Source organism: Aethalodelphis obliquidens, unplaced genomic scaffold, assembly GCF_003676395.1.
Source record: "Aethalodelphis obliquidens isolate GAN/ISIS:26980383/991018 unplaced genomic scaffold, ASM367639v1 scaffold21, whole genome shotgun sequence".
Classification (NCBI taxonomy): domain Eukaryota; kingdom Metazoa; phylum Chordata; class Mammalia; order Artiodactyla; family Delphinidae; genus Aethalodelphis; species Aethalodelphis obliquidens.
In genome coordinates, this window is record NW_020837965.1 from 7059430 (window position 1) to 7074683 (window position 15254).

At 45.5% G+C, this 15254-nt stretch overlaps 1 protein-coding gene across 3 annotated transcripts in view; it reads right to left on the minus strand.

The window, feature by feature from the left end:
* The window catches only part of STON2 (stonin 2), a 142771-nt gene extending 131860 nt beyond the window's left edge, over nucleotides 1-10911 (minus strand). For all 3 annotated transcript variants that reach the window (XR_003435596.1, XM_027120225.1, XM_027120222.1), the window contains exon 1: nucleotides 10801-10911. The gene's annotated coding sequence lies outside the window, so the exon portion shown is untranslated. The remainder of the gene's footprint in view (nucleotides 1-10800) is intronic.
* Nucleotides 10912-15254: the final 4343 nt, after the last annotated feature.

A 15254-nucleotide genomic window follows, 5' to 3' on the forward strand; every position in this document is an offset into this window, starting at 1 on the left:
GGAGAGGCTGTCACCACAGACAAATGGGACAGAATCCTTTGACCTTGTGACTGCCTGGGCTCTCACCTCATGGCTAAGAATTATTTATTCTATTGTTTTTTCCAAGTTGACGGAAATTTCCCACAGTTTATGCCTATTCTCCTTACTTCCTCAACCTGAAAGACCAGAGAGAAAAATGTAATCACTGCAAACTCTTGCCTATTAATTCTTCTGCTTTGGTTATTTCTAATGTTTTCTTTCAGTCCTCACACCACCCACCTCCATCTGGAGAAGGTTTCTCAAAAATTCTAGCAGAGATTTAGACACCAACCACAACGTTACATATATTTGGTCCCGTCACCACTAATAGTAGTATTTCTTTTGGTAGACGTCTCGCTGACAGTAACTCTTGCAAAACAGAAAAGCCACAAATTCGTTGCATATAAACCACATATGCAAACACGGCAGACATTCTAATTAGAGAATTGAGAGACAAGACTTCAGAATTTCATTCGCCATATCTCTTGGTTCTTACTGAGCTTTGAGAGTGAGACGTTTTAAAAAAATTCATAATTGTATTATTTGCTGAGTGAAAACCCAGTGTCTTAGATGCATTTTCCAACCAAGTGTAAAACTCGAATTTAAAACAGTCGGGAGGATCAGTTCATTTATTGGAAAAGAGTGAGAACTTTCTTACCCGGCTCATAGTGGTAAAGAGCACGTATGAGGTTAGCATATATAATACTGAAACACTGACACTGCCAGGGATATCCATTTTTTTCCGTGTTTCTGTTTTCAGGTCTCTGAAGGCTTGTGCGTCTGTGATTCACATACCAGTTGCCACATCTACAGGCCAGATCTGATCTTTGGATGCAGTGTTTCAATTACAGAGGAAGTATAAGTGGCTGACATGTAAAATTTATTGCAGTACCCCCTTGACCTCACTCTTTTATTTTTAATAAAAAGAAGGAAGGAAAATAGCAGCAGTGTGGGTTAAATTAAAATGTGGTTTCCACCTCAGGCAAAATTCAAAGGGCTTTAAAAATTCCTCACTTCTCACACATTGGCACGAACAGGGAGAATTTCACAGTGATAAAGCGATTAACAGCTTCATAGCATTAATACAGCTGCACTTACTGAGCCCTCAAATCTCTGAGATGGGCATTTTTACTACCAGTTCCCATCTCAAGATAAGGAAACAGAGTGTCAGAGGGTAAGTAGCTTGCCCAAGGGCACAAAGCTAGGATGAGGTCAACTGGTATCTGATCAGAGTCTACTGACTCTGAAGTCCAAGCATTAACAGAACTCAGATGATAAACTAGCCAAAGAAAACACCAGCATTGAGTAGGTCCACCCTTCATTTCACACTTGCAAATCGAAGGAAAGAACAAACTAGAAAACTGGAAACAGCCTGACTCTTCCACTGGAGCTGGAATACCCCCTGGTTCAGCCCTCGGACTCTTCTTTGTCTGCTTCCATTCCTTCACGATGGCTTTGGATGCCATCTCTAGCTAGATGGAATAAACCACCACATAGAGGTTTCCAGCCCTGACTTCTCCCCTGACACCACTGATGCCCACAGAGCACCTTTACTTCAATGTCCAACAGGCCTCTCAAACTTAACATATCCAAAATTGAACTACTCTCTGTCTCCCAAAACCACTCCAGCAGAAGCCTTCCCCACCCAGGATGATGGCAGCTCTATCTCTCCAATAGCTCTGGGGAAAAAAAAAAAATCAAGTCATCCTGAACTTCCCTCTTCCTCTTACACTGTTTCTCTCATGTTCATTTCACAAAAAGGCAGTTTACAAACATATTTCTCATATGATTCTTTAAAATGGCAAACTCCACTAGTACAATTAATAATTATTTCATTTGCATGTAACTCATCATGAGTACCTTTACTAAAGCAGTCAGGTGAGCTTTATCCATCGTAGACAATGGAGCTTTATCCACTGTCTACCTACAAACAATGATGTTCACCTACTACTTCGTTTTTTATGTGTTATTTGATAAACACGTATGTAACACCTCCTATCTGCCAGCCATTGATCTCAAAGTGCTTTACAACTCACTTAACTAACTCATGCACTCCTCAAAAGAACCCTATAAAGTAGGTACTATTATTATCCCATTTATTCAGATAAAGAAACTGAGGCACACAGAAGTTAAATAATGCCCAAGACCACACAATTCAAACCTGGACAGTCTGGCTCCAGAGTCCGCATAAATGAACCTACCGTGTTATCTGGCTTTCTTATGGCCAGGACCTACCTCTGCCAAGTGCCCAGCCAGGACTGGCTGTACGTTCTCTGTCCTCTTCACAGGAGAGAAGCAACCAAATGACAGGGATCAGAGCCCCTAGTCCCATGAGCACAGTGCTGTGCGTGATGGATGGTGCAGCTAGAGGAGCTGCTGCAGACACACCCGCCCACCTATGCCAATCAGGCTGATGTGAGTGACAGAGACACGCAGAATTTACGCTAACAGATCCCCACTCCCCAACTCACCCCCTTTCTGGATGATACTTTAGAACAAAAAATTTAAGGAGGACGAGATAGGGAAAAGAAGAGAAGGAAGTGTGCTTCAACAGCCCTGCTGATAGTGTGAACTGAGGGAGCAAAAACAAGGGCCGTTTCCTCCCACAGGGATCTCCGTGGGTGTGGTCAGAGTGCACAGACAGCCCCTGTTAACTCTTCCCAGCACTTTTCCTTTTGTTTCCAGATACAGTACAATAGTGACTAAGGGCACAGTTTCTAGAGCTAAGTGATTAGAAGAGGGTGCAAAGTCCAGGTCCACTACAACCTTTGACAAACTACTCAACTCCAGCCTCTGCTTGTCTCGTCTGTGAACTGAGATCCCACTCTTCCCAACCGTACAGAGCTGAGACAGAAATTAAGTGAGATAATACGGAGTGAACTGCTAGCAAAGGACCTGGAATTAGTAAAACTCAATGAATAATAGCTATTGATAGTGATTTTGATAATTTTGATTAAAAAAGTTTTTCACACCTTTCAACTGCTCAGTCTGAAGTGGAGGGAGATGGAGGGACAAGGAGTAATGTCAAAAAAAATACTTTATGTTTGGGACTTCCCTGTTGGCGCAGTGGTTAAGAATCCACCTGCCAATGCAGGAGACACAGGTTCAAGCCCTGGTCCGGGAAGATCCCACATGCCACGGAGCAACTAAGCCCGTGCACCACAACTACTGAGCCTGAGCTCTAGAGCTCGTGAGCCACAACTACAGAACCTGCGTGCCACAGCTACTGAAGCCCGCGCACCTAGAGCCCGTGCTCCACAACAAAAGAAGCCACCACAATGAGAAGCCTGTGCACCACAACAAAGAGTAGCCCCCACATGACACAACTCGAGAAAGCCCGTGCGCAGCAACGAAGACACAACGCAACCAAAAATAAATTAACTTTTTAAAAAAATTCTTTATGTTTGGCAAAGATACAAGTCAAACTGTATTTCTGACAGCTCTGGGTTCACAAAACAGACAACATTTAAACAATGTATAACTGAATAAGCTATGGATCACCCCAGCCTTATCCACTTAACCACGGTATTATAATTTCCCTCTTTTAAAAACTTAGGTCAGGAAAGACAGACAAACATATTCAGTTTCTAAAGCAAACAGAAATAAAATCTGTTTTCATTTAAAGCATCTCACTTTTTTTTTTTTTTAAAGCAATTAGCTAACTTCAAAAGGCAGCCAATGGAGTGATTCTATCCTGCTGGTAAGGGTCTGGTGTCTCACTTCAAAGTTCAAGCAGATTGAAAGCCACTGATAGTCCTGCTATACTGGTTGGCATTTGGCATGAAAAGTGCTGAGATTGCTGTTTCATTCAGATGGGAGTGTTTGCACAGACCCACAGCACTGAAATGGTACTTTCTTACAGTGAGAGCCAGGATTAAGCCTGAAAGAGAAGGGTGTAATTATCTCATCCCCAGATTAAAATTAACGAGGACCTCTTGGGGTTACAGTTGAGGGCCTCCATGGGCTACAATAATAGATGGAGAAAATCTTAACTAAATGTCAAGGACCCAAGTTCTTAGAGCCACCATCCCTATGGAGATCTGCAAAGCAAATGACGCTGGGAACCACCAAATGTCAGGGAGGTGGGATCCAGGGATGTGGACGTGCCAGGGTATTCTTGCATGACTTTAAACAAGTCACTTGACTTTCCCAAGTCATTTTGCAAGTGGAGAGAGACCAACCACCTGCCAGTTTGACAGAGTTTATGATAGGATTAGATTGTATTGATAAAGTGGTGCGTCATCCTTAGCTCCAAAGTGCTTTCCTATTAATAAAATGAAATGTTAAGAAGGTCAAATGAGAGTCCAGTGTTACTCATCTTCTAATGAATCAATGAATGGCTTAATTTGTCAGGAGCTGTAAGCCGTCAGAATATTCGTTTTTGTTTTTGTTTTTCTTTTGCGGTACGCGGGCCTCTCACTGTTGTGGCGCGGGCCTCTCATTACTGTGGTCTCTCCTGTTGCGGAGCACAGGCTCCGGACGTGCAGTCTCAGCGGCCACGGCTCACGGGCCCAGCCGCTCCGCAGCATGTGGGATCTTCCCGGACCGGGGCACGAACCCGTGTTCCCTGCATCGGCAGGTGGACTCTCAACCACTGCACCACCAGGGAAGCCCCCGTCAGAATATTTGGATTAGATGGTCCGAGGGCGCTCAAGAAAGGAAGACCTCAAGAAGCTCAGGCTTCCCTTCTCCTCTCTTACTTGACCCCTTCACTCCAGATACAGAAGTCGAATCACAGTCCTAAACAAGCCTGTGCTGACCAGCAGAGCCACAGATCACTTAGGTCCATTCCCTAAACCCCAATGCTCCACCCAAATGCTACTTCTACCTCCGATCCAGTGCGACTGCTCCTCCATGAGCCTTCCCGTCCAGGACAACCTCAGAAAGATCCCATCTCTGGATTCACAGCATGCATACCCCCTTTTATTATATGCCTACTCTTGGCCTCACTGTTACGTACCTATTATTAATTTTGCGTAAATATTATGCCTTTTCTCTCTCAGATTAGAGGCCGTGTCAGAGGACTAAGTACTACACTTTTCTGAATTCCTCATGATGTCTTCCTCGGAGCCTTGCACCTAGAAGATGCTCAATGCCATTCACATGAAGCCACCTTCCAAAGATTTTACTGGGCCATTAGCAATCTGCCAAGTAGCTTCACACTCCTCATTGTGACTAAATATTGTAAAGAACATTGACCATCTGTTACCTGTTGGTGAGGCCACCTCAGTGCACACAAGTCTGCGTTGGTGCAGGGCCGGCTGAAGTGACAGAGGTGTACACAATGGACAAAAGATTCATGGGACTTAGAGTTTTCAATCCTGCCCTTCTTTTATCTGTCGATAGAATTTTGGTTGTTTCTATCTACGTTATTATATTTCAGAAAGACAACAATAGCACTGGAAATCTACCACCAGAAATTGCTAGACATTGAATATATATATGGTATACATCATAGCATTTATTCAAATAAACATAGAGTATACTAGTTATCTAGTTATTTAATATGTATGTTACTTAAACATCAAATTTCTGGATAAATGCTAAGCAACAGTGAATAGTAACACTTTCTAATGACTATGATCAGTGTTTTAAGTCCCTCCTGGCTAGTTTAAGTGTCCCTTTCCTCACTGGCTCTCACTCATGTCTAGGGTTTTGTTTGCTACATCTTTTGAAACTTTAGACCAAGTTTCCTGGAGACCTGAGATTGAGGGAACTGCAGGAGTTCACCGTACAGTTGACCAAGAGAAGGTAGCACTAAGGCCAACCCTGCAGGAAGAGGGGAAACAGCTGGCCTTCCAAAATTACCTGGACAGCGAAACAGACAGATCTGACCAACAGAGTTGGCCTCAGGCCTGCTGGACAGAGGTTATGGTTCTAAGCTTTCACATCCCCCCTCTGGAGGTACCCAGAATCCTGGGGAATTCTCCCGTCTCCAAGAGCACACCGTTAAGGTGTCATTTGTCTGTCAAATCTCTATTAGGGGGCTTCTCTGGTGGTACAGTGGTTAAGAATCTGCCTGCCAATGCAAGGGACACGGGTTCGAGCCCTGGTGCGGGAAGATCCCACATGCCGCGGAGCAACCAAGTCCATGCACCACAACTACTGAGCCTGCACTCTAGAGCCCACGAGCCACAACTACTGAGCCCACGTGCTACAACTACTGAAGCCCGCGAGCCTAGAGCCCACGCTCCGCAACAGGAGAAGCCACCGCAATGAGAAGCCCGCGCACCTCAACGAAGAGTAGCCCCCGCTCACCGCAACTAGAGAAAGCCCGCAGGCAGCAATGAAGACCCAATGCAGCCAAAAACTAAATAAATAAAATAAATAAATTTATTTTAAAAAAATCTCTATTAGGAAAAGTATCTTTTCAAATCTCACTCACTTCGCATTATAGCTTAGGCCCACCATGACATTTCTTACTTTATACAAATTTAATAGGCATAGAATTTCCAGTATATTCAACACCCCAATGGACCATTTTACACTCATGCCACCTTGAAACAAATACTGTAACCCGCTAGCTAGCACTCAAAATGTTGACCCTGAAAGTATTTCATTCATTCACGTGGTGTCTGTTGGGCAGGCATATCACTGATTATCTAGACCCCAGTAGAGTTCAAACTTTTGTCACATCCAAGATTGAGAAAAATACAGCAAAAAGAAAACAAACCCTCACGATGCTTTATTTCTTCTGTCACGTTGTACACGCCAACATATTTTCTCCTTAACGTCTGATCTTGGAAGGCTCTCTCATTACAGGAATGCTCTCTCATTACAGGAGCAGTGAGTCACAGCTAAGGGAACTGTCACAACTTGCGCCAGCCATTAGTATAAGCCAAACCATGGATGACTTTGGGTTCTCAGGGGGTTATGTATCTAGGGGGGTTGATCACAATTTGCATGATCATATGGTACAGATGTTTATTCGTGAACGTGACCTCAAGAGAAGAGAGCAATTTCTTGGTCTGACTACTTTAAAATTCAGCCAAATGTCCACCCAGTGGGCCAACCCAGCTCCAAAAGATATCAGAACTGGGATGACAAGCAATGAGATGGATCAGGGTGGGAAATACACTGGCCGACTTGAGTGCAAGGTCTGGAACCAGGCAATGTGCTCGCTGACAGGGAGTCAGGGCAGAATCACAAGGGAGGGGATAAAGCAGCACTTGCACACTTCTTACCTCTCAGAATCTGAGCTTTTTTCATTTCCTCACTGTGAGAATTGCATCTGCAATTCAATATACACCTAGAGACTCAGTCACTCTTACAGACCCCACTGTTTGTGGCCAGAGCCAGCCTTCAGCAAAACTGCCACAGGGATTATGCTGGGACCTTCCAGATTTTTTTCCTCCTTCCATTCTATTCCGGCCTTTCCCTCAACTATGTCTTAATTTCTCCCTTTAATTCAGTGGTTTTCAAAGTGTGGTCTCTGGACCAGCAGCAGCAATATCACCTGAGCACCCCTCAGAAATGCTTGTTCCCAGGCCTACTGGTTCAGAGATTCTGGGGGTGGGGCCCAGAAATCTGTGTTTTTTCAAGCCCTTTAGGTGATTCTAATGCACCCTAAACTTTGAGAACAGCTGCTTTAGGTGACAATTATAAAATAAGGACTTTAAGATGAGAGAGACATCCATTTTAGGAGAAAACTTGTTAAGAAGACAAGCCACCCAAGTGCCAAATGAGCCACTTCTAGGAGTGGACTCAAGTCATGTGACAGATAGTGAGAGATCTGAGGCTGCTGTGTTAGTCCGAGCCCTCATCATCTCTTACCTGTAAGTCTCACCTATTTCATTCTTCCCACTTTGCTACGAGAGATGTGTGCTCAGCCTGAACATTTGATCATACCAAACCCCAACTTAAAATCCTTCAGCATAACACAACATTGTAAATCAACTATACTTCAATTAAACAATTAAAAAAAAAAAAGAAAAACCTTCAGCGGCTGTTCCCTGCCCATAGGATAAAGTCCCAAAACCCTGGCACACAACCCAGGGCCCTGCAACATCTGCCTCTAGGACACCTTCCTGGCCTTGTTTCCTTCTGCACTTTCCCTCCTAATCAGCTCTGCCTCACGGGTTTGCAGGACGCTTACGAGTCCCCATACCACTGACATCAGTTTTGGCCATGTGACTTACCTTGGCCAACAGCATGAGAACTACTACTTCTAAGCAGACATTAAGTACTATAATAGTTCTGTTCTGTCATGTTCTCTTTTTCTCCCTTTCCCATAAACAAGATTAGTATTGTCCCAGAAACAGGCTGTTTCTTAAGCCTTAATAGACCCCCAGATAAAGACAGATGAGAAGTAGAACCGAGAGTGACCTACCCTGGACACACAGCATATGTGAGAAATAAACTTTGGTGGTTGTAAGCCACTGAGATTTGGGGGATATTTGTTTATTTTGCCTAAAATGACTATTATAGCACTTCTGATATCCCATATCCTCTCTATCTGGACTTCTCCCCTCTGCCCTACCCTTCCTTCTAATCCCACCTCAACTCTGTTTGCACAAGAGAACTGCTCATTAGTCTACACTCAGCTCAAGTGTATCCCCTCAGTAAAGTCTTTTTTTTTTTTTTTTTCTTTCCCAGGTACAGCTGATCATTCTCACCTTGCGGACCTCCTCTGCATGCTACAGATCTATAACTACATGCCCGGAACGGTGCTAGGAGCTTTCTATTCATTAGCACCATCCTTAGAACTCGTCCAAAAAAAATGTTTTTTTGAGTCCTCATTTTACAACGTGAGAGACTTTGGCTCAGATAAACAAAGCAACTTGTCCAAGTTTCCCAGCCATCAGCCACAGAGACAGAGTTCTCACCAGGGGTGGGTCTGGCTCTGAACTCAGCAATCTTTCCCCTGCCCCACGCGTCTCCCTCCCTCCTCCAGCACGAAGCTTTCAAATCCTCCCACTCAGGTGAAGAGAGTAGGTCCCCTCATCAACACCTGAAAAGGCTGCTGAATTAATCTGACACTTGAAAGATTTGCATCTGGAAGTGGGCTTCTTACCCTCTGAGAAGATAATCACTATCTCTAAGTGGATGTATTTATTCTAAGCCTCCTGGCAAATGCGCTGGAGACCCTAGGAGAACTGGGGCCCTTTGTCTGTGCCCTTTCCCCACGTCCCAGGTTATGCGGGTAATGTGGTGGAAAAGACAGGTTCCCACTAACATCACCCTAGAGAATTTTTAGTAAGGTCCTTTTGGGTTTGTTAGAGGGTAGGAAGCAAGTAAGTAGCAGAGGGCTCAGAAATCCAGCAAGTCTGATACACATTGATACTTTAGCTTTTAAAAAGACAAATTCATGGAGTGAAACGTTTATCTGACTTTTCAAATTAAACAAGGAAAGTGACACAGTGGCAAAGAACTGAACCAGACCACCTAGGTAGAAAACGGGGGAAAAAAATCGCCTAAGGTGGGAAGTGCAACTTAGGGTTTCTATGAGCTGCTGGCATTCTGTTGTGTGGTTGGGCTGTTTGTTCTTCTTTTCTTCTCTCTCTCTCCTTTTAAACTTTACTTGTTTAAGGGAGGAGTAGGAAGTATAAGAACCTTCACAGTTTCCCCCCAAATCAGCGATATTAATGAAAGATTGAACAAAGTACCATGATATTCTTTTCACAGAACATTCATACCATTTTTTTCAAATGTTACAAAGTTTTCTGATACTAATTGGAATCCATTTACCTCTCTCACCATTCCAATGAAGGTTTTTGGTTTTTTTTTAATCCCAGGACCTTTAAATGATACCATCCTTAACATTATTAACAGTATTTTTCCCTTTCAAGTGTAAAAAGCTGTTCGGAGCTCCAAATAGTCACTGGGCCGGTTTGGACACGTCTGATTTACTCTTTAAAAGACCATCCACTCCGTGTAATAAATCCTAAGAGCCAGCGTTTATTGAGTACTTAGCGCTGTCCTGAGTGTTTTTCAGCATTGGCTCATTTACTCCTCAAAACAACTCTATCAGGCAGGTAAAAGCATTGTCGTGCTTTACAGATTAGAAGAGTGAGGCACACAGAGCACGAAGGACCTGCCTAAGAGAAAAAGAGACAGGCAGAAGCCACCAGCTGCACAAGAGCACAGTTAATGATTCACTCACAGCCCTCGGGCAGCTCCTTTTAGTAGAGGCTGCAACACACGGACACACACACACACACCACATCAACTCTCTTCATCTCAGTGAGAGGCGGGTGTCCTGCAAATTGCTTGGCAACGCGAGGAGGAAACTCCATCCAAAGCCCGGGTCCGCCGGGTCCAGGCCGCCTCTGGGCGCTGTCCAGCGGGCAGCGCGCCTGAGAGGCCAGGCTGGGGTCCTGTCTCCGGACAGCCCGAAGGTGGGGCAGAATGCCAAACCGGGATTTCTGGCGCAGGGGGACGGGGGGGGGGGGGCTGTTGGGGGAGAAAAGCACCGTCCGCAAGTACACCTGTTGTCGCCTCCCTTACTCAAGCCAATGAAAACGTCGCGGGGACTCAGATCTCGGGGAAGACGCCCACTGGCAAACAGCGTCTGTGTATGAGTGTGGGTGTCGCAGGTGTCTTGTCCACCCCCGCCCGCCTTAGGCCGACTCACCTCACTCCCTCTCACCCCTGGACGGCGGCGGCTGGTGGAAACGCGTCTCCCGGGGTCTCCGGCCGAGGTAGGCGTCAGGGCGCTAGGGGCTCGGGCAGCGCCAGCGGCGCTAGGACCTAGCGGCCAAGTCGCCCCCCGCCCGCTCCACCTGCGGGGCCCCTCTCCCCGGGCACGCTCACCCTCCCCGTGCGGGGCGCGGGCTCGGTTACCTGTGACGCCGCCCGCAGGTTCCAGAGAGTTGGCTGGAAGGTCGCCTCGGCAAAGCGGGCTGCGCTGGCCCAGGGCTCCCAGTCCGCAGTGAGGCTCTCGCCGCCCTCCCTCCCAGTCAGCCCCGCCGCCCGCTTCACAGTCTGAGCTCGCTCTGCGCCCGCCAGCTCCCGGCGCCGCTCCCGCCGCTCCTGATTGGCCGCAGCTCGCGCCCGAGCTGCGCCCTGATTGGGCAGCCGGGAGCAGGGGCGGTGGGGCGGGCCGGGCGCCGACCGGACCTGCTCCCGGCGACCCTCGCACAGCAGCCTCGCATCTCCGGTGCACCCAGATGCCCCAATCCAGACGCTGAAACCGGGATCCTTCCCCTCCGCGCGAGTGGAGTCCAGGCACGGGGCGGAGCAGAAAGCGTTGTTGCAAAGTAGCAGGGGGATAGCAGGGAGTGGAGATCGCCTAGGAGTCTCTCCCACACCGCGTGTCAAGGCAGGACGGTAGAGATCGTTGCTTCTCCGGTGTCGCTCCTACATTTGACTTCACGTTCATTTAATACTTTTACTATAAAAAGGGCGTAGGACGCAGGGCAGTAGCTTATAAACAGTGGGTGCCAAATTGTGTTCGTGGACCCAAATCGTACTTGACAAGCAATCTTTTGTGGTGCAACCAGAGCTTGCGAAGAGTAAGCGACTTGTCCAAGGTCCTAATCACGTTAACAAGTTATTAAGGACGAGAAGGACGACTAGATCTTCCTTTACAAGGAATTTATACCTAGCTAGGGAGATGAGCCTGAATAATAATAATAACAATAACAACAACAACATCAACCCTAACGTTTCCGTGACGCATATTATTTGCCAGTCACTTTTCCAAATATTTTACATATATTAATTCAGAAATACAGGAAACATCTGTCATAAGGATGTCCACATGTCCCGTGTGGACAAGTGACATCAGCTCTGAGTATGGAGAGATTTTCATCTGGAAGACACACTCAGTAACTCCCCACTGCGATGCAGAGGCACAAGTTAGAATGGAGAGGAATTGTTGGGAATAAAATTATTTCCATCTTCATTTCTTCTTGCATTTCATAGTCTTTAGTCCTCCCAACATTTTCTCCCACCTGCAATGAACCTTTCTAAAGACTAAAAACAACTACTGTAAATCAGGGTGCTCCCAGAACTTTGTTCTACCGGTCAGAAAAGGACGCCCCCGCAAAACACCCAGATAGACAATGAGTAGAAATAAATAGCAGTTTCTATTTCAGGAACTTTGACTTTGGTTGCAGTAATGTCTTCCTGACAGCAAGTATGTAACCATTTTCCTGCAGGTATTTCCCCCAGTTCTAGCTTCCTATGTTGACAGAACCCTTGAGTGAGAAATTTCGTTTGATAAAGAAGATAAAAGACCCTAGTGAAAACCAGCTTGACCCATTCTAAACAGCCTGATTTTTGCCCTCGCGTGAGCTGAAAGACATTTACTTTGAGGAGCCCAAGACTCCTGGAGGAAATTAGCTCCGTTTTCTCCAGTTTATATCAATGGACAATCAATTCACTTTATATTGAAAAGATGTACTGGGCATAGGTGAAGCCTAAGCCTCACCTGGTAAAAACCTGAGGGCACAACAGACCGTACGAAGAAGTTTCTTTCACCAGCATCCCTCCCCAAGCATCAGTTCCTCACTTTCCATGGCTGTGGCTTTTGCCAAAGCAGAAATTCCATTTGGATTGGTCATACTGTCACTCCAAAGAAAGGCTACTTCAGGCAAAGAACTAGGCTGACCCAAGACGATTTCTTAAATGGATCAACCCTGGTATCATCACACTAAACTCAGCCCTCTGGAAGGATAAGTGGAAGAAGAATCTGGATTCCATCACATTCACTCTGGAATCTTCCTGTGGGCAGAAACCCTTTATGTATCCATCTATGCCCTGTGTCATCTAGCAGAACGCTTTGCTTAGTTCTAATTCCTGTGTGGCACTTCTTCCTTGGCGACTTCTACTTAGCACTAGAGACTCAACTAATGTAGCTCTTCCTCCATGAGGCCTTCGCTAACTCTCCCAGGCAAAGGTAGTCATCCCCCTACCTGTGTTATATCCTCACTACAGCATTCTAGTTCCCATGGCTGTCAGGCAATGGGAAGTAATAGGTATTCAATAAACATGAACTGATTGGCTAAAATCGCTGACAGGTTAATAGGGTAGTATTAAGGAGACTGGGGCCACATCCCTATCCTGGTCAACAGGGCATCCTGCAGTTCCAAACTGAATGGATATTTAATGTGGGTCAAAGTGATCATCCAACCCAACAGTGAGTAGGGAGTTTCTGTATGTCAAGCACTATCAGGTAAAGAAAATAATAGTTCTCTCTTAAATATATGCAAAATGAAATGGTGCAGCTGATTTAGAAAACAATTTGACAGTTCCTCAAAGAATTAAACATAGAGTTACCATATGACCCAGTAATTTTGCTCCTAGGTATATACTCAAGAGAATTTAAAACATATGTGCACACAAAAATGTGAACACAGATGTTCATGGCAGCATTATTCATAATAGCTGAAAAGTGCAAACACCCCAATGTTTATCAACTGATGAATGGATAAACAAAATGTGGTGCCTCCGTATGATGGAATATTATACAGCTATAAAAAGGAATGAATACTGATACAGTACATGTTACAACATGGAAGAACCTTGGAAACACTGCGCTAAGTGAAATAAGCCAGACACAAAAGCCCACATACTGTATGATCCCATTTAGATGACATTTCCAGAATGGGCAAATTTATAGAGACACAAAGCAGATTAGTTGTTGCCAAGGAGCCGGGGGAAGGAGAAATGAGGAGTGACTGCTTCATGGATCTGGGGTTTCCTTTTGTGGTGATGAAACTATTCTGGAATTAGATAATGGTTATGGTTGCACAACTTTGTGAATATACTAAAAATCACTGAATTGTTATTTATTTTTTTTTATGTTTGGCTGCATTGGGTCTTCGTTGCGGTGTGCGGGCTTCTCATTGTTGTGGCTTCTCTTGCTGCAGAGCATGGGCTCTATGTGCGTGGGCTTCAGTAGTTGTGGCGCACGGGCTTAGTTGCTCTGCGGCATGTGGGATCTTCCCGGACCAGGGCTCGAACCTGTGTCTCCTGCATTGGCAAGAGGATTCTTAACCACTGCGCCACCAAGGAAGTCCCTGAATTGTTTTTTTAAAAAAAGTCCACACCATGCATTCTGAGGGTGCAGAAACTGTCAATGAAGGAAATGTCAGTCAAATCCTAAAGTGTAGTAGCTAAAAGTATAAGTGTGGAGAAACAGAAAAGCCAGTGAAAAACAGCTAAAAGTCAGATTGTCTTCCCCTCACGCTCTAGCTTTCCACAGCCCAGAGGAGATTTACTCCTTAGATCTGTATTGTCCAGATGAACATTCTATGGTAATGGACATGTTCTCCATCTGAGCTATTTATTATGAAAGCCACTAGGCACATGTGGCTATTGGATACTTGCAATGTGGTTAGTGCGACTGAAGAACTGAATTTTAAATTGTGTTTAAATAGCTACCTGTGGCTAGTGGCTACTTTACTGACAGGGTAGCGTTTGCTGGTTTAGAGGGCTAGAGCCATCTTCACTGGCAGTTTGGAACAACACTGGAAGGCATCGGAGGGGGAGAGTCTATGTCTTTATGTCCCAAAGCCCAGCCCAACAATATACCCACTAGAAATCCTTCAATACCATCTCACTCCTCCCAACCTCCTCCCTTCTATGAACTCAATGAACTTCAGTCAAAATACAGTGTTTAGTTTTGTCTTTATGGCAAGGTGCTTCCATTCAATAAATATTTATGGACCAAGCGCCCTGTGGAATTCTGGGAAGAGAAAGGTATGTAGACAATGTCAGCCAAGTTCCCAAGGGTTGTTCTTGACAAGGCTGAAAGGATGAAGGGACAAGAGAAATCCCTTACAAGGACCTGGTTCCTTTCCTCCTTCCCTCCAACATCTCCTACTCATACATACACATACTCTTCCAAGTGGGAAATCTTGCTATTAAGATGTTGAAGTGGGGCTCCCCTGGTGGCGCAGTGGTTGAGAGTCCTCCTGCCTAATGCAGGGTACACGGGTTCGTGCCCCGGTCCGGAAAGATCCCACGTGCCGCGGAGCGACTGGGCCCGTGAGCCATGGCCGCTGAGCCTGCGCGTCCGGAGCCTGTGCTCCGCAACGGAAGAGGCCGCAACAGTGAGAGGCCCCCGTACCGCAAAAAAAAAAAAAAAAGATGCTGAAGTAATGCGAAGAATCTTTATTTAGATTTCCTGTTTCCCACTCAAGCCTTTTAACGTCCTTAACTCCCTCAATACACCTTCTAGTTCATGTTGCTCTTTCCCTTCTGTGAACTCTCATTGAATTTGAAATCAATAGAACGTAATGACTTTCTAAGTGTTCTTCTGTAATGTGGTGTCCCCACCGCAAGATTCA